Source organism: Mauremys mutica, chromosome 4 (genome assembly GCF_020497125.1).
Source record: "Mauremys mutica isolate MM-2020 ecotype Southern chromosome 4, ASM2049712v1, whole genome shotgun sequence".
Lineage (NCBI taxonomy): Eukaryota > Metazoa > Chordata > Testudines > Geoemydidae > Mauremys > Mauremys mutica.
The window spans coordinates 12,519,744-12,547,025 of record NC_059075.1 but is presented as its reverse complement, the minus strand read 5'-3'; the positions used below and the strand labels follow the sequence as shown (position 1 = coordinate 12,547,025).

At 48.3% G+C, this 27,282-nt stretch overlaps 1 long non-coding RNA gene across 2 annotated transcripts in view; it reads left to right on the top strand.

The window, feature by feature from the left end:
* The window catches only part of LOC123369249, a 65,997-nt gene extending 38,921 nt beyond the window's left edge, over positions 1–27,076 (top strand). Inside the window, exons 3-5 of one of the 2 annotated variants that reach the window (XR_006578968.1) lie at positions 20,970–21,002; positions 25,851–25,955; positions 26,464–27,076. This is a non-coding gene — a long non-coding RNA (uncharacterized LOC123369249). Of the gene's footprint in view, positions 1–20,969; positions 21,003–21,899; positions 22,411–25,850; positions 25,956–26,463 lie in introns of those variants that run through there. The other variant, XR_006578969.1, reaches the window with a different exon arrangement.
* Positions 27,077–27,282: the final 206 nt, after the last annotated feature.

The window sequence follows — 27,282 nt, the reverse complement described above, 5'->3', positions numbered from 1 at the left end:
TCAAATCGATTCCGTCTATGTATGAGAACATAAGCTGGGCCTGAACATTCCCCAGTGTTTTGGCCATATAAAGTTTTGGTATCAGTTATACTATGATGACCAATTACATTTCAAGAGACTTCTTGCTAAGGGCAGGAGTTGAAGTTAATATAATTCTTGGAATGAGCTAGCAGATAAATTCGTTTGTTAACCAATGTTGCAAATCTATAACAAAAGAAATCAGTAAACGTCAGCCTAAATAAGAACTCCCTGTGCTGATTCTATTGCTTTGCTTGGTATTCATGGAATTGTAAGAAAAGTTAGCCAAATTTTGGTGCAAGTGAAAATGTGGAATAGCATCACTCCTGAAGAGAAGTTGTGCTGATGGAATAGGCAGAGTGGTTGGACTAAATCTGGTGTCCCTTGAGCCTTCATGTGCTGCTTCTAACTTATTGTCTAGCTATGTCCCTGCTTCACAACACAGTAGTGGACAGCCAGTAAAATGACTAGTCAAGCAGCTGTAGCCTCCAGTATATAACTAGCCAGTAAAGGTAGATATTATTTGACTACCTTGGCTCCTTTCTCCCAAACAATACTGTACTTCACAGTAGCATTTTTCCTATTTCCAAGATGTCTCTCTACTTAGCTGTGTCGCCATTGCATAAATTCTTCACTTACACTTAACGCCAAATTCAATCCTGACAGACTACAACAGAGTTGCAACAGGTATAAATCAGGTGCATGTTTGACCCTTCATCTTGTCAGGCGTAGATCTGTACCCAAGGATGTGATGGAAAGCATAGGGATTGTGGAACAGTTTGTTAGTTTTGGAAATGTTCTTCACCCACCATGAAGTTCGTTAAGGTTTGATGTGGGAATCACAGCAAATCCTCTTTAGCTATCTGTAGTACTCACAGAGCCCCACATTATTGTGGTATCTGAGTGACTCACTATCTTTACTACATATTTATCCGCACATTTTATGGCTGGCAAACTGTAGCAGAGAGAGAGACTAAGGGTGGTATTGTCAAACATGGCTAAGAGACTTAGGAGCCTGAGTTCCATTTGAAAATGACGTAGGGCCAAATTTTAAAGGTATATAGGTACCTAGTGGGTTTTTTAAAGCATCTAGGTGCCTAACTGCCATTGGTTTCAGGGGGAGTTAGGTGCCAGGACATTTTTGTGCGTCTCACCAGGCACCTACCTGCATCTTTAGGACCTTTAAAAATCTGGCCCTTAAACACTTAGAAGCATACGTCTCATTGAAAGTCAATGGGATTTAGGCTCCAAAGGCCCAGATCTGAACGGTATAGGAGCTAGGCACCTAAATACCGTTGAAGATTTGAGCCTTAAGTGCCACTTTTGAAATGGAACGTGGGCTCCTAAGTCACTTAGGCACATTTGAAAATGTTACCTTAAGTGACTTCCCCATGTGAACTTGGGTATCTTTGGCAAAAGGGAGACCTGAACCCAGGTCCAAGGCTAATGCCCTAACCACTGGGCCACCCTTCCTCCAGTTAGAGTGTAGAATAACCACTGGAATGTGTATGTTATTCTAATCTTGCTAGATTTCCAGTCAAATATTTGCAATTTTCCTTCTCTTCCCCACCCAGCTCTCATCAACCCCCAGGAGAAACAAGCCTAAAATAAGTGGTTGTGTGTCTTGTGCAGATCTACTCTGCGATGGAGTATGGATTGCTCCAAAGGAGATTATAAGGCAATGCACAGGAATTGTTGGATTGTAGTTGGTTGATGTACACGAAAATGGACTGAACACTTCAATAGTCTACTCAATAGGGCATCCACAGTCGACCAGCATGGCCTTGATCAATTTCCCAAGAAACGCATCAAAGAGGATCTCGACCTCCCTCCATCAGTTGAAGAAATCATGAAAGCCATCAAACAATTAAACTCTGGCAACGCGTGCAGAAAGGATGGTATTCCAGCAGAATTTTACAAAGTAGAAGGACCAAAGGTTATTGAAGTGTTTCATGACATCTTGAGTAGCATTTGGAAGAAAGAAGAAATGCCACAAGACTTCAAAGATGCTATTATTGTATCACTATTCAAAAACAAAGGCAGCAAAGCTGACTGCGGAAACTACAGAGGCATTTCCTCTGCACAGCAGGGAAAATACTAGCTTGCATTTCAGACTCACTGCAAACATATGTGAGGAGAATCTGCCAGAAGCGCAGAGTGATTTCAGACCAGTTCATAGTACTATGGACATGATCTTTGTCGTAAGGCAGGTCCAGAAAAAATCTTTAGAGCAGAGAATGAACCTGTATGCAGTTTTTATTGACTTGACCAAAGCTTTTGATACAAACGGAGAGGGTCTATGGGCATAAACTGGACTGCCAAAGAAGGCTGATACAAACCATCCATCTGTTCCATGACCACATGACAGTGCAAGTGCCCTCCAGTGGTGACTCTTCCGACACATTGGAAATCTCCAGTCGAGTGAACCAAGGCAGCATACTTGCTCCAGTGCTGTTCAACTTGTTCTTTGCCTGTGTCCTCATCCATTCCATAAAGGACTTGGATCAGGTGATATACATCCACTACTGACTCAATGACTCCCTCTTTGACCTTTGAAGACTCAATGCTAAGACCAAGATGGTGGAGAGAATTCTCTTTGAGGCACTTTTTGCAGATGACTGCACCTTGAAGGCCCATAGAAATGATGACCTGAAGGTCATCATTGATAGATTTTCTGAAGCATCCCACCTCTTTGGCCTTATCATCAGTCTTGGTAAGACAGAGGTCTTGTTCCAACCAGCATCTCATTCCAATGCCCCAGCGCCAGCCATCCTCATCCAAGCAACACAGCTGAAAAATGTGGATCAGTTCAAGTATTTGGATAGTACCATCTCTAGTGACTGTTCCCTTGATAAGGAAATTGCCTCCAGAATTAGTAAAGCCAGCCAGTTACTGGACTGACTCTGAACAAAGTCCTTAACCAACACAACATTTGTCTGTCCACCAAATTGAAGATCTACAGTGCAGTGATTCTAACATCTCTCTTATATGGATCTGAGACATGGACTTTTTATAAACAGCACATTCAACAGCTACAGCAATTTTACATGTGCTCCCTCCGCTCAATAATGAGCATTCGCTGGCAGGACACAGTGACCAATATTAAAGTCCGTGAGAGGGCAAACACAACCAGCATTGAGGAAATGCTACTGAGAGCACAACTTAGATGGACTGAATATGTCATCACAATGGAAGACCACCGCCTCCCAAAACAGATTTTGTAAGGAGAGCTGAGTCAGGGCAAAGAAAGAAGAGTTGTCCATATAAGCGCTTCAAAGATAACCTGAAGAGCAGTCTCCAGTGGGCTGGCATCAATCTCAAAGAACTTGAGTAAATGGCTCAGAATAGGACTCACTGGTGGTCTTACAAGATCAGCATGTTACAGGTTTGAGCAGGATCAACGAAATCATCTCCACACTGCACATGAAAGGCACCACAGAGCTGCATCATCAAACATCATAAATATGGACTTCTCATGCCCTCAGTGTGACCAACTCTGTGCATCAGGGTTCAGACTTCAGAGTCATATATGTAGCCATAGATGAGAATTGCAACAATACTGTCATCATTGTCAGCAATGGACTACCAACAACAAGTGTACATGAAAAACGTACACTGTGGCCAGCCACTGAAAGACAAGGGCACCGGTTATAATGTGGCCACAATGACGAAGGACACTTTCAATGTAACCCTAGCATTGTATGTACTGTACTCATATGACCACATCCAGGATAAGGATACAACTTCAGAGCAGTTTCAGATAAGGTTTTGAATGTACTTAATTTACTTAGGAACCAGGAAGGAGGCTCAGTATATCAACCTAGGTATTTATCTGGCCCCTGTTATTGGGGTAGCTTAACTCCTTTTCCGTGTTACCTTCTGCCCTTCCTGCTCCCTTTATGGATATGTTCATCATTAAAAAAAAAATCAAAGCATTTGCTTTGGAGCTTGGGCTCTTACTCCTGCATTTCTTCGACTGCTGATCTGGGTTATTTCCCTAAACCAGGTCCAGAAATGGACAATGACTGGGTTTTCTGAGCAGCTCCACAGTTCCTGTGCCTGACTCAGGGAATATTTGGGCAAGTGAATATAGTTCCAGGGCATTCCCCTTTAACTACTCCCACCATGGTAAAATTGTTTTTATTTTCTAACTTCTTTCTTTAAAAAGAAAACTTTAGAAAACTCTTTTATAGCTGACTGATCATTCCCTTATCAGTCCTGATCCAGCAAGTTGATCCTCAGAGATGGCCCCTTGGATAGACACAGGTGTTTATTCATGAGGGAGCAGCTTTCAGGACCAAGACCTTAGCTATTAAGTGGAGGCATCATATATATAGTTTGTGGCTCATAAGGGGATGCTGCTTTACAAATGGCTAGAATGGTTTTCAGAATGGGGTCTAGGACTTTTTCATCCATAGTTGTCAGCACAAATATGAAATGGAAGAAAGAACAAGAAATCTTGATCACTGAAATACTAACATTCTCAGTGATGATATGTGGACATGCTGCTAGCATAAGCTGAAGTTCATAGGCCTGAAGTCTTCTGATTTTAATTAACAGATTCACTCTCCCTGCATTATGGAGTTGATCCAGCTGCCATGGAAGACAATTAGGCCTCTTTTCTTTATCATCAGGCAGGTTGGCTCAGGCCATATGCTCTGATGACAACATCAGTGGGAGTTCTGTTGTGGAGGGTGGGCAGCTCATTCTCAGCCGCTCTTGATCTAAAAAAATGCAAATATTTTATGGAATTAGGATAAAAAAAAAATCTAAATGCAGCTCACTTAGGACCTGGCTTGAATTAAACTGGTGTCCCAGAGAAAAAAGTCCAATACTATAGCTGCCAAGAATCAGCTCTGTCAAGTAATCAGCTCATGATTGCTGTTGGCAGCTGTGTTGCATGACTGTCACCCCATCCAAATAAATACCACCAACGAGGCTCTTAGGAGCATAGTGGGAGGAACAATCCTGTACTAATACAAAGGGAAGGACTAGATGCCCTAGGTAGGAGACCTTTTCTATGCATAGTTTCCAAGCCTATGCCTTGAGTTAATTAAAATTTTTATAGACTGTCCCAGGAATGGGCTTGGGTTACTGATTTTATGTCTCAGCTCACACTCAGTTTTAGTTTTATGGGAAGGTGACTTTGGTGGCTGTGAAAGTAAAGGACTGATAGCAATGACTAGTGCCATGTACACAATGAGCAGGCCCAGCACAAGCATCCCAGTGCATCAAAATCCTCCCCTGCAACAGCCCTGCTGGTCCAATGCATGGTATCTTCCCAGCAGAGACTGCTGGTCCTAGTGAATTATGGCAAACTGCGCCTTCATTTAGTGATGCGGACAGACTTGTGCTTAACTCTAGAACAACTCTGCCCCATTCACTTTTGCTCTTCAAGTCTCCAGCAGGTAAAATCTGGTGAATTAATCCACTGCGTCATCTTATTTATTCTGATGTAGACACGTATCTTTTAAGAGCATCTATCCTGGGCTCTAAATACCCTGACAGCTTTTAATACAATAAAGATATAACTCCAGGAGGCAACCTAACCCCAGAACATTAAAACACACCGAAACTGGCCAACAGCGTTGAAATGTCTCACTTTCCACCTCATCAAACCCATCCAATGCAGACCACCACAAAACCCTAAACACAAAGGTCAACAATTACAGGCTATTTCTGGCCAGTGCAGGGGAGTGAATTGCAAGTGTACTGTGCCAGTAGGTTTCAGTTCTGACCTGCAACAACCATTATTTTCTACAGATGCTACAGATCTTTTCTACAGATGCATAAACTCAAGCATGTGCCAAGCAGAGCTGCATCATTTGGGATTGTTATGATGTGAACACATGTTTACTATAAATATGATGCTACATAATTGGCTTTGATTGTGTCTTAAATCCTGTATGGCCCAGTTTGGCCAAATACTGATCTAATATTGATACTGGTGTAAACCCAATGCTGTAAACCTAAAGTAACTCCACTGGCTTCAATAAGATCACAGTCTCACCCACACTACGTTGGCAAGGCATGTTAAATTCAACCTTATCCCAAAAAAGTACAATGCTATTGCAATCAGAAACCGTGAGCTAATGCTTCCAGTTCATTTTCCATATGTTCTAGTTTGGTGCATACCATCTCGCAAGATAGGGAAAACACTACATGCTGATATGGACAGTGGTTGTAAACATCTAGAACATTACAGTTAGCCAACATTAATCTTACCATTTAAGGGAACCTGTGTCTGCTACAGGGAACTCAGAATTTACTCTGACCCATGGATAGGGTTGCCAGGCATGTAGTTTTTGACTGGAACACCTGGTCGAAAAGGGACCCTGGTGGCTCCAGTCAGCACTGCCATTAAAAGTCCGGCCAGTGGCGCAGCGGGGGCCCAGGGCTAAGGCAGGCTCCCTGCCTGCCTTAGCTCCACGTAGTTCCCGGAAGCAGACACCAGGTCATTGCAGCCCCTAGACTCATAGGCGGCGAGGGAGGCTTCGTGCACTGCCCCCGCCCCTACTGCTGGCTCGTCAGCTCCCATTGGCCAGGAACTGTGACCAATGGGAGCTGCAGGGCCAGCACCTGCGGTTGCGAAGGCAGTGTGCGGAGCATCCCTGGCCGCCAATGCGCCTAGGGGCTGCAGGGACCTGGCAGCCACTTCCTGGGAGCCGCAGTAAGTGCCACCAGGACCCCACACCCCGAACCCTCTCCCACACCCCAACCCCCTGGCCCAGCTTGGAGTGCCCTCCTGCACCCAAACTCCTGCACCCCACATTCCTCCAACACCCCAACACCCTACCCCAGCCCTGAGCCCCCTGCTGAACCCCAAACCCTTCATTCTCAGCCCCACCCCAGAGTCTGCACCCCCAGCCAGAGACCCTCACCTCAACCCCTTGTTCCAGCCCGGTGAAAGTAAGTGAGGGTGGGGGAGAGCGAGTGACGGATGGAGTGGGGATGGAGCGAGTGGGGGCAGGGCCTTGGAGAAGGGGCAGGGCCTCAGGGAAGAGGCGAGGCAGGGGGGCGGGATGGGGTGTTCGGTTTTGTGCAATTAGAAAGTTGGCACCCTACCCAAGGACTGTAATTCAGAAAACACCTGTAACCATCCAACCCAGCCGTTGCCAGCTTGTCAGAAACCTGGAATATTTTCTATTTAAGGGACAATAATGTAGAGGATTGCTACAGAGCCAAAACCTTTCCAAAGAGAGAGCCCACTGGATCCTTGTGGAAAAAGAGAAACTCCATCAGCAAGTTCACTTTCATTTAAGCCTGTTTTGCTTTGGTTTTTTGGCACTCAACTACCATTTTTGTTCCACTAGTTCTTTTCAGCTTGCAGGACCCATGACATCATCATCTTTACATGCTCACTACACTGAGACTTTGTTTCCACAGAACCTTAAATCTAGGCAGGTGATTTTTCAGAAGAAGATGCCCTGACATGATTTGGTATTGGTGAAACTTCCCATCACAGCTAAGTTTCTGCTGAGTTTCCCCCTGACTTGAAGGATTTATAGGAATCTTTTTCCATTTTGGTCCACTTCAGCATATCTGTATAGATACTTGATACAGTAGGAGACAAATTGACTTTACGTTCCACCCCGACCCAAATTTCTAATATTTTTCCTAATAATCCCCTCCTCAAATTAAATAAAAGCCCTCGGAATGTGTTAGCCAGAGCTTAATACCTTCAGTTTCTTTGGGGATTGTTTTAGCTATTTATTCCTTGTTTAAGTGGTGGCAGATGACAGAACAAGAAGCAATGGTCTCAAGTTGCAGTGGGGAAGGTTTAGGTTGGATATTAGGAAACATTATTTCACTAGGAGGGTGGTGAAGCACTGGAATGGGTTCCCTAGGGAGGTGGTGGAATCTCCATCGTTCGAGCTTCTTAAGGCCAGGTTTGACAAAGCCCTGGCTGGGATGATTTAGTTGGGGTTGGTCCTGCTTTGAGCAGGGGGTTGGACTAGATGACCTCCTGAGGTCTCTTCCAACCGTGATATTCTAAGCGCTGCTATGCAGCCATGTCACTCTGAAGCCTGAATTCAGAACAAGAAGTGTAGGCCAACCATCAGGCCACCAGCTACAAAGGGCCAGAAGCCCCTCTGATTTCCTACACAGTGAGTGTTTTTATCTGCCTTTTCTTGTAATGGCAACTATACTAATAAACTCTTTCGACACGCCTTTGGATTGTGTGTAGTTCCAGAAGAGGCCCATTATCGTGGAGCATTGAGATGGCACATGAAATAAAAAGGTGAAGTGGTTTCCCTGGCAACAGTAACCATGTATAAATTATCAGAAGTCCCTCTGCCTCCTGCGCTACGCTTGCCAGTGCACATACCTTTGCATGGATTATAGTCATGCCAATGCAGAATTAATTGTATAATTAATGTCCTCTGCTAGCCAGCATACGTTCAGTCGATTCAGCGTCTGCTGAATATTTTTAGGTACAGCAGAACCCTAATTTTAGCCAGGGCCAGATTAAGCCATAGGTACAATAAGATTGTGCCTAGGCCCTACTTCCTGAAATCACACAATGCTGGCAGAATCTTAATTTTCATTTTTTTTTTAAAAAAAAAGAATAGGTTTCTAGCCCACCTGAGTGCACAGAAAAGCTTGAACATGTGACCCGAGCATAAGTGATACAGCAGTGTCTGTCTGAGTCTGCAGACAGCCTGAAACAATAGCTCCGAGACACATCAAGAGCCCCATTCATCTCAATAGGGTGTTAACGCCAAAAGCCACTGCTTTGAGGGTCCCCCACCAATAACAGCCCAGTAGGACTCTGTGTGGCAGGAGAAGAGGGAAGTGGGCTGAGCCCACCTACCCCAGTAGATACCCCAACAGTCAGATGTAAGTGTTCCAGAACCCCCCTCCCCCTGCTCCCATCCCTACTTCTAGAGTAGGTGGGGAGAGGGGAAGGAAAACCCTGTTGCTCCCCGGTGGATGAAGGGGTCCTGCTACCCTTCTTGGGGGTTATAGGAAAGTCCCTTGTGGCTGCCTCTCAGAGAGAGGAGGCCCTCGCCACTCCAGAAAAAGGGAGTAGAGCCATGGTACAGGTCTGGGAACATGGGCGTATGTCGTGCTGTGCCTACAGCCCCAGATTTGCCTTAATCCCCCTATGTAAACCCCATTTAACAAAGCTCCATTAGCATTTTTGAATCAGTGTCTCTCTCCCCTCCCTGGTCTGAAAATTAATTATTGGGCATTTCCCCCCTTTTAGAAAAGGTTTGGGTGGCCCCCCAAGGCTTTTGTGAACTTGGGATTCTCCTGTACTCATAACAACATAAAAATGGCTGTGCTGGGTCAGATCAAAGGTCCATCCAGCCCAGTATCTTGTCTACTGACAGTGGCCAATGCCAGGTGCCCCAGAGGGAGTGAACCTAACAGGTGATGATCTCTTCTGCTGTCCATCTCCACCCTCTGACAAACAGAGGGTAGGGACACCATTCCTTACCCATCCTGGCTAATAGCCATCAATGGACTTAACCTCCATGAATTTATCCAGTTCTCTTTTAAACCCTGTTATAGTCCTAGCCTTCACAACTTCCTCAGGCAAGGAGTTCCACAAGTTGACTGTGCGCTGTGTGAAGAACTTCCTTTTATTTGTTTTAAACCTGTTGCCCATTAATTTCATTTGGTGACCCCTAGTTCTTATATTATGGGAACAAGTAAATAACTTTTCCTTATTCACTTTCTCCACACCACTCATGATTTTATATACTTCTATCATATCCCCCCTTAGTCTCCTCTTTTCCAAGCTGAAAAGTCCTAGCCTCTTTAATTTCTCCTTATATGGGACCCGTTCCAAACCCCCAATCATTTTAGTTGCCCTTCTCTGAACCTTTTCTAGTGCCAGTATATCTTTTATGAGATAAGGAGATCACATCTGTACGCAGTATTCAAGATGTGGGCGTACCATGGATTTATATAAAGGCAGTAAGATATTCTCCGTCTTATTCTCTATCCCCTTTTTAATGATTCCTAACATCCATACTTGGGGTGGAAGTCTCAGGGGACTGGTTATAATTTGCAGAGCCCTTCACCTCCAGGTCACCAGTTTGCACATAGCCTCAGTTGGAAGCAAGTGAATGCAAGTCACCGCCATCTGATGGCAGTTTGGCCTATACGAAAAGAGTCGGTGTCTCAGCTCCTTATGGGCTTGAAGTCAGGGGGCATTTGCATCAGGCATGGGCACAGAACCATAGTGACAGCTGATATCTATATCAGTCAGCGCAGCAGAGAGGCGAAGGACTGAGCTGATCCAGTCGTTGGTCCCGCGAAGCCAGAGCTGAGGCCCGGTGTCAGCGCACTGCGGCTTGCACATCATCCATTTACATGGACACTGCTGAGTCAGGGCCAGATTAAGGCATATGCCTGTGCTTAAGGCCCTAGCTTCTGGAGTCATGTGATGAGATCCAAGTCTCAACTTTCACTTTAAAAAGATACATTTCTAGCCTTTTTGCAAAATAAAACTTGAAAATGTGACATGAGCATAAAAGATGCCAAAGTCTGCAGCGAGCTGGATACAATATTACTATTTTTTTTTTACTATGGTAGCACCTAGGATCCTGTCAGAGACCAGGACAACAGCTCCAAGAGGTGTAAACTACCCAATTAATCTTTACTCTGAAACCTCCAAGGAGGGGCAGGGCCAACTGTGTGGGAGGTGCCTAGACCCCCAGTTTGCCTGATCCTGTGTGAGTGAGGGACCTCTCCTGGAGTTAGAGAGACCTTAGCTCCTTCTGTGCCGCTGCCACGTCGGGCAGTCCAGTTCCTCCTCTGATTATGGTCGCTCGCTACTTGTGGTACTTCTTCCCGGGGGATGCCAGTATGTTCTGTATCCTCTGTCACTGTCTTCTGCTGGTTTTGGCCTTCCTTGTTTTCACTTTCCCACCTCCGGCACCCAGTTTAACGCTTACTTAGCATGTCTCTTACCTTCTGTATGGGATTCATGTCCCAACCACCTAAGCTTCTTTCTTTTATGATATTTAACGTGTCCTTCTGTGGCAGCTCCCTTCTGTCTTGCATGTGTTGTTTTGTCTTCCCAGGAAATGTGTAGTGTTTTCCTCAGCCCTCTGTGATGGGCAGCCTCCAACCTCTTTTTGTTAGCCACTCGCTGCTCCATACAGAAGTGTGCTAAGTACCATCACACTGTTTCACTTGGTGTGGAAACCGTGAGACCAAGACTTTAAATAGCCAGTTGCAACCGTAGGTCAAATTGTTGTGGTCCTTAGGGTGGGGAGGGAGGAGGAGAGACATTTTATAATGGAAGAACAGACATCACCTTAAATCTAATCCCACGGAAATTCTGGGCACTATCTGACAGTCGGTTATCCTGTTGAAAGGCTGTGTCATCAGAGTGGTTCAAGGAACGTCTCATCACTGTTTGAGAAATAGTGTTGGCCCCAAAAGGGAGAGTGTTCCCAGTTATGCACCTCAAGACATTGGTTGCTATAATGCAGCTCTTCCCTAATTTCTCTGCGTTAGCAGGAATGCAGTTCACCATGTGAAAGTTACTCTTTCACCCACGTAAAAACGATGTTCTTGTTATTCCAAGAGATCCAGAGGAAACAGCACTCCCAGCACAGGAAGTTTAGGGGAGAGGCTTCCAGACACCAGACTTGAACACCACTAGTGGAGACCTCTGCAACCAGTGGGCTGGATTTTGCATGAGAGGCACAGGCCTGCTACGGGGATGGCACAAAGCTGCATTGCCCCAGGGTGACCTCCAGGAGGTATTATATTTCAAGCTGGCCTGGCACAGCACCTCTGGGAGCTCCCAGGAGCACACGACTGCTGCATCAGCCCTTAGTAGGGTGCAGCTTGCACTAGGCTCTGCAGCTGGTGTGGCAGCTGGATAGGGCCATGGCTTTGCTTTTTCCCTCCCCTACTGGATGTCTAGCAGCCTGGGATGCACTCGGAGGGAGCAGCCCCTGCATTCAGGAGAGCTCAGGTCTGCAAATCCCTACCGTGCAGGGTATGATCGATGAACACTGATGAAAGACCTTATAAACTAACAGCTTCCAGATTTTTGACCTCAAGCTTTTACCCTCAGGAAACAGCTCACAAATCAGATCCCTCTTACTGGAATTAGCTGCGGAGGCCATGGGCTAGAGCTGATGTATGCACTGCTGCGCCCAAAACACTCCCCCGAAGCGCACTCAGCCTACTGACTAGTATCAGTATTATTTGCTAAGTGCTCACAATGTCCCAGCCTCTCTGCTCATTGCATAGCCCTGCTCCAATGCTCACACTACTCCAGCCTTTGCTGTCTTACCCCACCCCCAAGATGGCACCAGGTGATCCCCCTCTCCTTACTCAAGATGGGGAACAGAAAGGCCCCAGTCCCCCAGGAGATGGTCACTTCTGGGTCACTCAGAGAGGTACGATCACCGCACATAGCTGCCACTAGCCCACACAGAGGAGCTCAGATCCCCATAGCCAAGGGGGCGTGGCCGGCAGGAGAGCGCTGAGAGCAGGGCCAGCTCCAGGCCCCAGCACGCCAAGCACGTGCTTGGGGGGGCATGCCACAGGGGACGCTCTGCCGGTCGCCGGGAGGGCGGCAGGCAGCTCTGGTGGACCTCCCACAGGCGTGCCTCCGGAGGGTCCGCTGGTCCCGCGGCTCCGGTGGACCTCCCGCAGGCGTGCCTCCGGAGGGTCTGCTGGTCCCACGGCTCCGGTGGACCTCCCGCAGGCGTGCCTGTGGATGCTCCACCGGAGCCGCGGGACCAGCAGACCCTCCACAGGCACGTCTGCAGGAGGTCCACCGGAGCCGCGGGACCGGCGACTGCCAGAGCGCCCCCCGCGGCGTGCTGCCGTGCTTGGGGCGGCGAAATTGCTAGAGCCGCCCCTGGCTGAGAGACCAGCAGCTTAGGAAAGATCAAACCTGTATTTTGTGCTACATTTGACCTCGGCCTTAAAGTTATCAAGGGCGACAAACAGGCTTTTCCCTTGGGGCAGCCCCAGTGCTGGGGAGGGATTGATACATTCATCCAAGCTGGAAGACATTAGAAAATTGTATTTTGTACCATTGACGTTCATTGATTTCCAGTGCGTTGACCATTCCAGTGCGTTTTCATTCCAGCCGTTTGCAGGGCTGCATGAAAACGTCACTGGGCAGCCCTGGTTAAAATCATGCCTTACCAGACCAAACAGCATCCCTGTATTACTCCGTCCAGAGAGCCTGTTTAGTGACATGTAGGAGAGGAGGCATAGTCCAGTGGTTAGGTACTAGTCTAGGATTTGGGGAATAACCAGGTTTGATTCCTTGCTATGCTACAGAATTCCTGGGTGACCTTGGGCAAGAAGCTTAAGCCTAGATCCTCAAAAGTGTTTTGGTGCCTAGCTCCCATTGTTTCAATAGGAGTTTGCAGTGGTGTGGGAACAAGTTGTACAGTGGGAGTGCTGAGAGCCATGGACCCAAACTGTAAACCGTGTATATGATGAAAATCACTTGAAGCCAGGGGGTGCAGCAACACCCCTAGTTCCAGCACCTATGGGAGTCTGGTGCCTACGTATCTTTGAGAATCTGGGCCTTAGTCTCCTCTGTGCCTGTGCCTCCGTTCCCCACCTGTAAAATGGGTATAATAGCACTTCCTTTCTTCACAGAAACGCAGTAAGGATAAATACAGTAGAGACTGTGAGGTGCTCAGATACTGTGATAATGGGGGGGGGGAGGGAGGGCATATAAGTATATAAGTGCCAGAATGTGCATCAAAGTCAACATACAGGATCAAGCCTTGAGAGATAGTGTTTTAAAAGCTCAGTATACACTAGATACCGAGTCACACAGGGAGCGGCGCCCTCCGGGAAACCTGGCCCCACGTGTCTTATTAAGAACCATACCATGGAAAATGCTTTATGGCAAATCCATATAACCAATAGTCTTTTCGCTTCCTTTCTTGGTCAGCTTGCTCACAAATTGCTTCACCGACTAGCATTCCAGCAGACGCTGACGAGGTCTTGGCAAGCCAAATGTCCTTGACGCCGCGTGAAACCAATGCCAGGCGTACGATGGCGGGAGAAGGAGCTGGGCGGCCTCTCCTGGCTTCTCAGCCGAAATTTACCACAGCGGCTTTTGCACATGAGATGGGAGTTGCTCAGGGCAGGCGTGAGAGGAGGCTGTGCTCGCGTCTTGTAAGGAAAGCTCTGAAAAATAAGCACACGGTCCTGCTAAGAGGCAAAGTCCTCCAGTGCTTATTTGATTAGCTAGCGCTTATTGCTCTGTCAGCCAAGAAAAAGAGTAGAGGGGATTTTCTCTGCATTTGCTGGGTGAGGGGAGTATTTAGAAATGGGCAGGAAGTTGGGGGGAGGTCTCGATTTTACTTTTCTTTGATTTTGGACAGATCACCGCCCCTCCCTCATCTCCCCACGGATGGAGAAAGGGCAAAAGGGAAAGGGAGTTGGGGGGAGGGAATCATCCCAGTCCTTCTCGCAAAGAGAGAGACAGAGGCAGGCCAGGACCAGAGCCCCCAACATTTCCCACAAAAATGCCTGTCCGTTGTTCAGAACCTGAAATAATTATCCCCAAAATGACAGCTTGGAGGGAGGCCAAAGATTGCCTCATCAGCATTTAGCAACGCTGCCACAGCATGTGGGAAGGAGGAGGCTGGGGGGGGTGAGCGGGCGGGGAGAGCTGTGAAAAGGCAAGACATGTTTCTTCATTGTCCTCTGATGCCCTGCCTCCAGCCCATCTGAGGCACTGTAAAGCCACCAGCCTGTGACACACGCCACAGATGGCTCAGGAGAAGCCCACAGACCCAGCCTACGCACATGTGTCTGATTTTGCAGTCAGCCACTAGCCAGCTGCAGCATTCCGAAAGCGAAGGGGTCGGAGCTGTTGCACAGAGAGGTCGAGTCCATTAATCCTTCTCCACAGGCAGAAGGCTTGACCCAGCGCGTCCTCGTCCCCTCCTGACGCTGACTCACTGTCTGCTGCTCCCCTCACAACTGGGTGGGAGATGGTTTCTGGCAAAAAACCACACACACACACACACACACACACACACACACACACACACACACACACACACACACACACACACACACACACACACACACCTCCGCAGAACAAGCACGTGTTCCTTAGGCCTGCTTGGTCCTTTACCAGTGTGCAGCAGAGGAGGCTGAAGCAGTGGTTTGCAAGGGAATCAGTGGTTTCACACATTGTCAGTTGTCTCTGTCCCCAGGCTGGTTTTCAGGGCTTAGACAGTACAGATCACAATAACAGACACAGCCAGAGCACGGGCCCTCAAACCCAGGCTTGGCTGGTTGCACGAGCATCTGCAGTTTAGCACAGGAATGGCTACAGGCTCCGCTATGCCGGAGAGTGTTTTCTTGTCACGACCCAAGTTTAAGGAGGCTGTGTGCTTGAGTGGTTAGAGCACCAGGCTGGGTGCTAGGAGGATTTTTGGTTCTAAACCCAGCAGAAGCTCTTTTTTTTTTTTTTTTTTAGAATCTAAAATCTAAAGGTTTATTCATAAAGGGAAAAAGGTAGAGATGAGAGCTAGAATTGGTTAAATGGAATCAATTACATACAGTAATGGCAAAGTTCTTAGTTCCGGCTTGTAGCAGTGATGGAATAAACTGCAGGTTCAAATCAAGTCTCTGGAGTACATCCCCCGCTGGGATGGGTCAGTCAGTCCTTTGTGCAGAGCTTCAGTTGTAGCAAAGTCCCTCCAGAGGTAAGAAGCAGGATTGAAGACAAGATGGAGATGATGCATCAGCCTTATATAGGCTTTTCCAGGTGTAAGAACCTCTTTGTCCTTACTGTGGAAAATTACAGCAAAATGGAGTCTGGAGTAGGGGTGTTACCTTGGTTTCACAAAGGAGCCATTATGCTTCTTTATGCCACAATGAAACCCAGATGGAAAAAGGAGGCCCAGGCTGAAATACATGCAGCATCAGATCTGAGCTTTCCAGAGTAAACCTATGTCACCTCCTAAGTGGGGAGCTGAGCAGTGAGCTCAGGGAGGTACTGCACTGTGTACGCTAAGATGTGGGACAACTTGCACCAATAAGGATTAAAGGGTTCACTGCAATACAGTGAAAGGAAACCCCAACCCAAGCAGAGGCTGCTACCTTTAAGATCATGTCCTCCTGTAGGATACACTTGGGACATCCTGATGCAATATACCAGAATGACGACACTGGATAAGGCCTGAAATCTATTTTGAGATGCTTTGCTCTCCTGAAAGCCCAGCTTGCAGAAGTCAGGAGAGTCGCATCAAAGGGAGCGTCCAGTGAACGCTGGGAGAGGTCTCACCCTCCTCTGTGTTACGAGGGCACAGGCTTGAGTATTTGTCCATCTGCCACTCACCCATGGCCCTCACCACACCCCTCTTCTGCAATCACAGCATCACTCTGCCTCCTTCCTCCTCCCTTCCCCCCACTGGTAGAATTCCCCCCTCTTGGTTAGCCTTCCTCCCCCCCCATAGTACCCACCAGCTCTACCTACCCTTCCCCTCCAATCTCTCCCCTCCTCCTACCAGCTCAAATCCAGATCCCATACCCTGCTCCTCCTCACTTCGGTGACATTTGCCCCTCCCGATCCTCCCCACCCTCTCCCCCTTCCCACATCCGTCCCCACCATCACCTCTGACCCTCTCATGTACCATCCTTACCCTCATGCTCAGACCCCTCTTTCCCCACTCCCCTTCTCTTGTCGTCTCTGGAATGCCCACCCTATCTCTCAAATAGCACAGCCATCCACAACGGTCTCCTCCCGCTCCTGGCCCTCAGAGAGAGCCCGATCCCTTTGTCTGACACGGCTGCTCCAGCGCCCCTCTTTTGTGGAGGCCTCTCCTCCCACATTCCCCAGCTTGGATCAGACCATGAAAGAGTTGTTGGGCTTCTCCTCTTTCCTCTGTCACTTCCAGTCCACCTTCCTCCTCATCCCCACTTTTTGTCCTCTTTTGAACAGCACCACACCGGCTCTTCTCTCCTCTCCCCCTCTGCCATCTGCCAGCCACCCAATTCCTCCCCATCAGCTTTCCTCTCTGATCTCACCTCCCGGCTCTCTCTCTTCCTCGCCTCGCCACAGGTCGGCCTGAGGGGCTGATGATCAGCACGGCCATGCTGGGAGTCAACATTCGGGGGCGACCATCACTGTTTATTTCACAGGGAAGGTTGCACAACAGTTTTGCTTGACTTTTATGTTTGTTTGTTTGCACCTTTTGGGGGAAAATGAGGAGGGGGGCAGAAATGTTTTCCACCCTACATGGCGAAATATCTAGGGCTGGGCCTGACTCACCGTCTGCCACACTCATCCTGAGTGACTTCAGCTTCCATGTCGATGGCCCATCCAACCTATGAGCTGCACACTCCCTCACCCTCACCTCTCCATTCAGCCTGACGCCCTGGTTCAACGTGCCCACTCATCGAAAGGACCACTGACTTGATTGAGTCCTCACAAAGCACTGCTCTCTCTGATCTGTCGGTGAGCTCCCCCTCCCCGCCAGCACCTGGTCTCTCTTTCAGCAGCACCATCACTCCACCACATCCTGTCGCTCGGCCTTTCCAGGACTTCCAGTCTATCAGCACTGAGGACGTCCTATCTGCTCTCAGCCTTCCCCTCCCTTTCTTCTATTGAGCCAGTTGTTGAGTCTCACCGTGCTTCACTCTCCGCCACCCTTGACTCTCTGCCCCTCTCTCCCATCACAAGGCCCTGCCAACTCCCAGCCCTGGCTCACCCCCTTCTCCCCATTCAATTCCTCCATTCCTGCTTGAGCATCTCTGGCGGAAATCCTGTGACCAGGCCGACTTTCTCCGCTGCGCATTCATCCTCTCCTCCTTCAGCTCTGCCCTCGTCCTCGCTAAACAGCTCTGCCTCCGACTCAGTTCAGTCCCACCTGTCTGCGGTCCCAGCTGCCTTCTCACCACCTTCGACTCACTCCTCCAACCCTCCGTTCCTCCTCCCTCCACTTCTCTCTCTGAACAGGAGCTCACCCATTTCTTCTAAAAGATACTTGACAAAATACAACATGACATTGCCCCTCCCCTTGGCTCACCTTCCCTTCCCCTCCTACAACTCTCATCTTTTCCCCCCCATCACAGCCCCAGAAGTGAGTCGCCTGCTCTCCTCCTCTAGCTCCTCCCTTTCCCCCATCCCCTCTCCTGATCTCCCTTGTGCCTGCGCTTGTTCCTTCCCTTACTAGTCACCTCTCTGCAATGGGGCATGCTCACCACAACACGGCATTGCAGGGACGCTTCCCGCTCCGGTGCTCTCCTGTCAGCCGATCGGGTTCTGTAGCTCTCTCCTTCTGGGGGACTCAGCCCTCTGGCCAGGTCACACTCCACATTCAGTCCCCTTCCGGGGCATCAAAAGTCCAAGCCAACCAGCCATGCTTCTTCCCCTCTTTGGCTATTCTTCAGCCCACCATCTGGCCTCAGCTCTTGTCCCTTCTGAGCTAGCTTTTAACAGGCCCTAGCCTAGGGACTCCCACAGGAGCCTAAGCTGCTCCCTGTAGGTTCTCTCCGGGCAGAAGCCTCCAGCTCTCTGTAGCCTCTACCACAGCTTCCTCCTCAACTGTTTTCTCTCCAGCCTTTTTATTATGAGGGCCATACTAATACCCGACCACCGTCCCCCTGAGTCCTGCCTTCTCATTACAGAGCAGATGGGGCTGATTAAACAGGGCAGGGCTAGCCCCAGACCTCCTGGCCCTTACGGACATGTCTGGGAGCGAGTCTGCCACCCAGTTCCACAGACTTGTGCCAGCGGGGCTTGTGTCAGTTCCCTAAAAATGGCTGTGTCGATGTGGTGGCCCTGGCTGCAGCTTGGGCTCTGAAGCCTGGGCGGGGGGAGTATTTGAGAGCCTGAGCCATCATGTCAAAGCAACATTCACACAGCTATTTTCAGAGCGCTAGTGCGAGCCCCTCTACCACAAACCCGTGGACACCCGGTTACACTCACAATACAAGTCTCTCCCATCTGAAAAATAAAGCACCCACTTGCCTCTTCAGCGAGTGCCTCATCTAAGCGCCTTGCATGCACTGTTCACCAGCATTGCCTGGCATTCCTCTCCTCCAGTTCCATCTCGACCCTCTCCCATCAGCTTCCGCCCCTAGCACTCCTCTGGAACGGTTCTTCTCTTCTCCCCCTGTCCCTTAGCTCTGGGTAATCTCATCCACAAACACAAATTCAATTACTGTTGCCAGGGGCGGCTCTACAAATTTGGCCGCCCCAAGCAGCCATGCCCGGGAGGCGCCCCCGAGCCGCGGGAGCAGCGGACCTCCCGCGGGCATGACTGCGGAGGGTCCGCTGGTCGCACGGCTCAGCTGGACCTCCCGCAGCTGCGGGCGGTTCGCTGGTCCGGCGGCTCTGGTTGAGCTGCCGCAGGCATGCCTGCGGGAGGTCCAGCCGAGCCGCGGGACCAGCGAACCGTCCGCAGTCATGCCTGCGGGAGGTCCGCTGCTCCCGGGGCTCCGGTGGACCTCCCGCAGGCATGACTGCGGCAGGTCCGCCGGCCCAGCCTGCCGCCCCCCCGGGAAAGGGCCGCCCCAGGCGGGTGCTTGCCCCGCTGGGCTCTGGAGCCGGCCCTGACTGTTGCTATTCAGAGGATTCCCAGATCTACCTCTCCACTCCCAACTTGTCTCCTGGCCCAACTGAAAACTCAGCCTGTCTCTCTGACACCGCCTCAGCTCCATTTACACAAGTCAAAAAATAGCAAAAATCAAGGCCCATCAGCTAAAACAGACACTATGGTTTATTTCCCAGAGACTGCATGCCTGGCATTGGCCATGGGGCTCACACATGGGCCTAAAACCTGAACTCAGTCTTCTAGCTATCCCCATCAGGATAGTATCTGGGTGCCTCACAATCGATAATGTGTATATTCTCATAACACCCCTCTGAGTTAGGGCAATGCTATTATTGTCATTAGACAGAGGGAAACTGAGGCACAGAAACTGCCCCAAGGTCACCCAGGAAATCTATGATAGAGCAAGGACTTGAACCCAGGCCTTCTAAGGCCTCAAGTAGTGCCCTAACCTCTGGGCCATCCTTCCTCATCCTAGCATTATTGGTAGTTACTAGAAATTGACATTCTTCATAACACAGGCTTCAGCTAGCTTTTACTAAAGTCTCATCCTGCCTTTTTATACTCTTAGTTTAAGGGTTTGTTTGTTTGTTTCCCCTATTTTCTGCTCTGAGCTTCTGTAAATCAAAGCATCAGACCCTCCAACACAAATGTCAGGAACAAGGAACATTCTTGTTATTTACACTCCGGCAGTGCCTTGAAACCCCACTCACGATCAGAACTCCATTGCACCTAACACTGTACAAACACCTCTCCCGATGCTCTCCACCAGCTGAGCGCCTGTAGATCTAGGGTCAATCTCTGGGGCAGGGGTATCAGTGCTGCTAGCAAAATGAAATACGGTTCCCATGTACCTCATGCAAGTATCTTAACTCCTGGGACAAATTGCCACTAACCTCTGATGTCAGTACCCTAATTCCTGTGCTATCAGCAGGGCATACTTTTCTACCCACAAAGCAAGTGGATGCTGCTGCAATTGTAGTCCTGCCATTGGAACAAGCGTGGCGCTGCCCCACTCGGGGGGTGGGGGAACGGGAAAATCAAACAAAGCTCAAACAACTCATCCCAATTCTATACACCATGCACAGCTGCGAATGGAAGAGACTGGCTCTTCCCCTGGCAGGAACCAAGGCATGGCAGTTGCTAGGGTGTCCCAGGCTGCATAGTCCACATGTACCCCCCTTTCCAACAGGTGGCTCCAAATCACCACCATCCAGACATCATTAAACAACACAGCAGAGCTCTGAGAGGCATTTTCAAGGGCTGAAGAAAGGTGCCTATGAGCACATGTGCGGCTAAGATGAACAACAGGGTCCCCCTAAATTTGAGCACCGTACAGCTGCCTATGGCTGATTGAGACAAGGAAATGAGCAGTGATAAACCAAGGATGTTCTAACAATAAAGCTGTCTTATTTTCACTTGCAGGCCGTGAAATGAGGATCGCTCCTGGGAGTTCAGGTGGGGAGCAGCAAAGCGTTCCGTTTAGCACAGTCACCGTTCGGGAAGGTGTCCCAAGGACGCGCTCAGCCTGCTGCAGCTGCATGCCTGTTTTTATTTGTATTAGCTGGTTGACTTTGGGTCCATCCTGCAGCAGAGATTTCTAATTGTATTGTGCTCGCTGCAGCAACATGTGATTTAATTGCTACGCACCGGTTTCCTGTCACGCTAGGGCTCAGATAAAGGAAGGCTTTCTCTCTTACACAGTGTGCGCACCTCACATGCTCCCAGGGCTGGGATCTGAACAAGCTAAAGATTATCTAGGGCCTAATTCGCCACATTTATGTGTTGAGAATCGGAAATTGCTTTTGATTTGCTATTATAACTATTACCTAGTGATGTTAGAAGCTTGTGGAGCAGCTGTTTATGAAATAGTCTACCTGTGGCTTTCTACAAAGCCAGGCAATAGAGACTCCAGGAGGGAGAACTCATTGCACTATTGAAATACTGGCTCTGATCCATTACATCTTACACAGTCACATTTGAAATTGATGTATTTGCCGTAACCACCATAAGAAAAGCGAGAGATGGCTGAACAGTATCTGTGTTGAACAGAGAGATGCTAACATGACCCTTCTCGTTCCTCTTAAACACATGCGCTCAAAATATTCAGCTAACTGAAAATTTAGAAATTGTTTGTTAAAGTACACATGGCTGCTGCTGACCAGACAGAGGAAGGGCCGAAAAGAGGCCAGCTGTAAAGACGTAGCCTGAAGGAATCTTCTTCCTTTGCTCTTCACCTCAGATCTCCCCAGAAGTAGAGTGACAACTGTGTAGACACCCCCACGACCAGCTCAGTCATCGGGGCATCATTTCAACGAGTGGATTTTAGCCTAACTTTGCCTCTCTCCTTTCCAGGAACCCCATTTTTACAGAGGGGGAAACTGAGGCCTATACTCACACAGGAAGTCAGTGGCAAAGCAGGGAATCAAACCTGAGCCTCCTAGGCCAGCACCTCGACCACCATGCTGTACTTCCTCCCATGACTATGTAATACACTTATAAAATGTACTACTGAGCCTCCTCTCCAGCAGGTCCTGTAAGCTAATGGGCGTAAGCTTTTAGCCTGAGCAGGTGAGGTTCACGTTTTCACTTCTGCAGGTCCCAGGGTTCAAACCCAGCTGTCACCCCGAGCGAGGTCAGTTACATCAATGGAAACCGCACTTTCCTCTCTTGGCCAACTGAGTGCCGCAAAGAAAGAAATTGTGTGTTACTGTTGTGATGACCAGAGACCTGAGCTGAGATTTATTTTAAAGCGAGACTAGAGTCGTTCGTCTACTAGCGCCGAGACTCAAGACTTTAGATTCAATTCCTGGCACTGGCACAGACTTCCTGGGTGTCCTTGGCAACTCACCTAATCCCTGTGTCCCTCATTTTCCCTTCTGTCATATGGGATTAATTAATCCTTTGTCTGTCTTGTCTACTAAGACTGTAAGCTCTTGGGGGCAGGGACTGTCTCTTACTGTGTACTTGGTCACGGGGCATGTACGTAACACCAAGCGCAATGGAGTGCTAATCTGGTGTGGGTCCTCGCTGCACAATTGTAATGCTAATAATGAATAGCAATAGTGTTTATATCTGATAAACAGTTGTCTGCTGCTTTAATTACAAAAGGACAGTGCTGCGTTAGATCAAGAAGTTACAAAGCAAAGCCTTGGACAATCAAATCCAAATGGTCAGTTTGCCTCTTGAGAAAATTCACTACTTGCCTCAGTGGGTGTGTAACAATGCCCCACTATAGCCATCAAGAGGGTTTGAACCTACAGCCTTCACCAGCAAAGCATAACCCTTTAGCCAACGGAGCAGTTTTCCTAACTAGTAACAATAGTAGGCCGTTATCCTCTACTAGCTCAGCCTGCCTACAATGTACATCTCACCGGTGGGACATAGAGGCCATTCCATGGACGTCTGGATGCTCTGCCCACTTATGCTAGCAGTGATTTTGACCCAGAGCTTTTACAGTCTTTAGGCATCAAGTCAAAAAACCCAGAATCAATATTACCCACAGTCAGGGCTGTTTCTTTAACTAGTCATTGGTGGCTCAGGCCCCAACACGCCACACTGCAGCCCATAAAAATTCAATATATCAATGAAATGGGAAATAAAATTCATGCAAAAGCCTCCTCACTTAGGTGTATTCTGTGTAAGTCCAGTGAAGAGGCCTGCTGAACCCTGGAGCCAGTGGTACCGAGGAGACAGGGCTTGCCTACAGTTGTCTTTCCAAAATGTACCTAAAAATGAAGAGTGCAAGTCAGCTCTACCAGGATGCTGTAAGCTAACCTGTGATTATTAATGGTTGTGCAAGGACTCTGCGTGTGCATGTGCACTCCATGTGTGCATCTCTTTTCATGCTTCACATCTCAATTAAGGTCTTGTTCAGTGACATTGACATGGGGGGGGGTTAAACAAGTTTCCCATTCATACCCAGGTCAGTAGGATAAGTGCAGAGCTGGGCCCTGTGAGTATTTGGAGTTAAACATCAGTGGTACAAGCCATTGGCTAAGGGCTAGTCTACACTGGCAACGTTAAAGCGCTTTAACATGGCTTGTGTAGCTGCAGCAGAGCGCCGGGAGAGAGCTCTCCCAGCGCTCTAAAAAAACCCATCTCCATGAGGGGCGTAGCTACCAGGGCTGGGGCACTGTCTACACTGGCGCTTTACATCACTGTAACTTGCTGCGCTCAGGGGGGTGTTTTTTCACACCCCCCTGAGCGAGAAAGTTGCAGCGCTGTAAGGTGCCAGTGTAGACAAGCCCTGATTTTCACTTTTTGATGGACACGTACTTTGCTCTATGACATTTGGGATCTGTATACTGTAGCCCTAGCACTACAGAAAACAGGGCCGGCTTTATGAACGGCGGCATCCGGGGCCTTGGCAGCACTTCAGCGGCAGGGGGTCCTTCCCTTGCTCCAGGTCTTCTGCGGCACCGAAGGACCCCCCCCGCCACCAAAATGCCGCCGAAGACCCGGAGCAGACCGGGTGAGTAAAAAAAAAAATTAAAAAGGTGCCTAAGGCACAGGGCCCAATTCCAGGGAATCGGGGGGAATCGGCCTAAAGCCGTCCCTGATAGAAAATATTGTTTTGGTCATGTTAGAGTTAGCATGGGCCTATTAGTCAATTACTATATAACCAACATTTAAAGAGCTGCAGGTTATTTTCATATAACAGGGATACAGTCAAAAGAATAACAAAAATCATGAGTGAAATTGACAGAGGGAAGGACAGCTTTGAAACATTTTAGTGCTGGGGCTATTTCTTCCCACACACCAGTCACTTTCTGAGGTCCCATGAAATCTCCCTGCTCTGAGCCCCAAGCTTGCAGCATCAGAAAACAACAGTACATTCCCCTGTAGAACAGGCCAAAAGTCTGCAAACTACATGGAAAAACAATCGACTTGGCAGCTCCGCAGATTGTTCCTGGGAAGCCGGAATGATGCTTGACCTCCTGGAGACAAGCACAGCATTCACTCTCTGCTTCCAAAGAAAGCGTAATCTAATTTTAGAAAGTATGAAGAGCAATTCATACACTGGATAAAGCATTGCCAATAGAAGAAAATAGCAGGACAGATCAGGGACATGCTTTTTCCTACCGAGGAGTAAGTCTAAGCGGAGTGAAAAAAACCCAGTACTTTTTCACCAAGACTATTCCCAGCTGTTGGTACATCCGGAAACTGAGAGTTTGGGCAACACTATAGATATTCCTTAAGAAGGGCCTCGTGGGTAGATAAAGAGGAATGAAAGGTTACACTTTCATCCCATATGAAATAGACCAGATGGACCCCAGCATGTTCAGAAAATAGATTAGAGCTGTCTTTGCATTACATCTGAAACTTTGATCCTCGTAGTCACGCTATATACAGATTTATAGGAAGATACCTGCAATCAGGGTGCTCATGTATGAAGAAGAGACTTTAATGATGAGCTAAGATATGGAACAAATGATGCTGGTAAATCCATCACCTGCAGCTGGGACAGACACGGATGGCCACTGCTAAAACAAACAAACTGTTCAGGAGAGCTGGGGGGCTTGTTTTGATTATGCCTGGGATAAGTCTCAGTGCCCTTTGATCCCATGATGTTTTTGGAGCCTATGTTGCTGTCTAGCAGCAGGGTATATTTTTCTATCCCAAGGAGCAACTGGATGCAGCTGTCTGTCGTTGATTTATAGTAGGAAGGGACGGCTAGCAAACCAAAGCTTCTCACACAGTAAAATTGCTATATTTTCACTGCCACAGTCAGCGAAATAATCAGAGTTCAGTTCTGGCAATTTCAGGTGGGAAGAGCAGAAAAGCATTTTGTATTTAGCATAAATCACCTTCCCAGATGATCCCCAAAGGATGCTTTCAGCATGCCACAACTGTACGTTTTTATTCATAGGGGCCGATTGCGTTTTGATTCCATCTCTGCTCCAGGGATTTTAAATTCTAACTGTTGGGCTTGCTACAGTGATGTCGTGAGTTCACTTCTAGACTTTGGTGTCCTGTGTTTGTCTTGCCCTTGTTTGGAAAAGCAGAGGCTTCTTTGCAGATCTTACATTTCCACAGTATCCGGATCAGAAGGAGACTGGGGGGTGCACGTGTGTGTGTCTGTGTGAGTCTTGCCTGACATTCAGACTGAGAGCTGCCTAGGGCAGGGACAGTCTCTTTTCCTATTTGTCTACATCTAGCAAAATGTGGCCCCAATTCTTGACTGGGACTCCTAGATCCTAACATAATATGAATGAATGAACAAAAACAATAAAGGGTCTGGCGTAGCACATTTGTACTTTAGGCCTGGTTATTGCTTTTAATTATCAATAACTTTTGATTCAGTTTTAGGGGCTAATGAAGCAGCTATGTATTACTGTAAAATTTGGGACACGGTTGTACCCCGGGCATTCTATACAGACAGATGATCTATGTGCTTCTCACAGTCAGGTCAGTAGGAAATTCAGCTCTTGTTCCATCTTTTAGCTCAGTTTTACACGTGCAGTGGATACATTTGCCATCAGCATAATCAGAACCATGAGTGAATTAATCGTTGGCTGCTGGTAAATATATGTCATCGTCTGATTAATTGCATGGAAATTTCTGTGCTCAAGCTAGTGATAAAAATCAAATGAAAAACGTGTGAAAACTCAGCTCTGTCACACATGCCTGGCTAATCCGACATGGTATTATAGGCACACAAACGCCCATGCCATAGATCTGTTAATATAAAAGGCCAGATTCTCAGCTGGTAAAAATCAGCCCAAAATGTCTGAAAAACAAGGAACCGTCATTTTAAAAATAACCCCCCGATCCACCCCCCCCCAAATAAACCAAAAATCCTGTGAGGTTATTTTCCCATTACGTAAATAACCACCTTCTACTATGTCAACATGCTGCAAAGCCCCGTTCAGCACAGATGAAAGGCTCATGTACAGAAATTTCCTTCTCTTCCCAGATGCAGACAAGATGCCTAGAGACAAAACGGTGCTTGTGCCCTGCAGCAGTGCTGGATCAAAGCCCTCGTTCCTGGGAAGCAGGTCTGACCTACACACAAGCCAGCAGGGAAGAGTGGCCCAGCCCACTGCAGCGGCCTAGCCTGGCCATTTCACACTGGGAACAGCAGAGAGCCAGAGTGAAAGTCAACCATTCAGAGAGGAGAAGGAAGGGCGACAGCAGAACCCCTTCGAATCCTCACATACAGGATGCTCGTCACCAACCATTAGCACAGCTGCATACTGCTCTGTGGGGAGCGTTTGCCACTCGCTAAGTCGGGTGTTTCTCTGCTGAGTGGCAAGAGGGACAGTACTTATCTCTATTAACCTCTGACCTTGCACAGCTCACATCTGCAAACTATCCCGCACCGACATGATAGCAGAGAGGCAGGTATTCTTTTCTCTTTTGTCTGCCCTGAGACGTGCTCCCCAGGGCCACCCAGCTGAATCCTTGCGAAAACCTCCAGTCTGTGGGGAGTTTTCTGCAGACTGATTTTTCTTGGCAGAGCGTAAAGCTGTCATTCAAAGCTGGGCCCTGCGGGAGGCTGGAAGACGATGCTTCAAGATGCTGCTGCTTGGAGGAAACAATACATTGCCATTTTGAGATAAATAAAAACTCCTGTGTGGCTGTAACTGGCACATCTGCACCAGTTTTAATTAGAGGAAAAGAGAACCACTGATCACACGCGGTATTTTTTTATATCAGGAGAGAAATCGATGTACAAAATAACACACACACTCCAACACAAAAAGCAGCAGAACTTGTGTGATTCCACCATTGC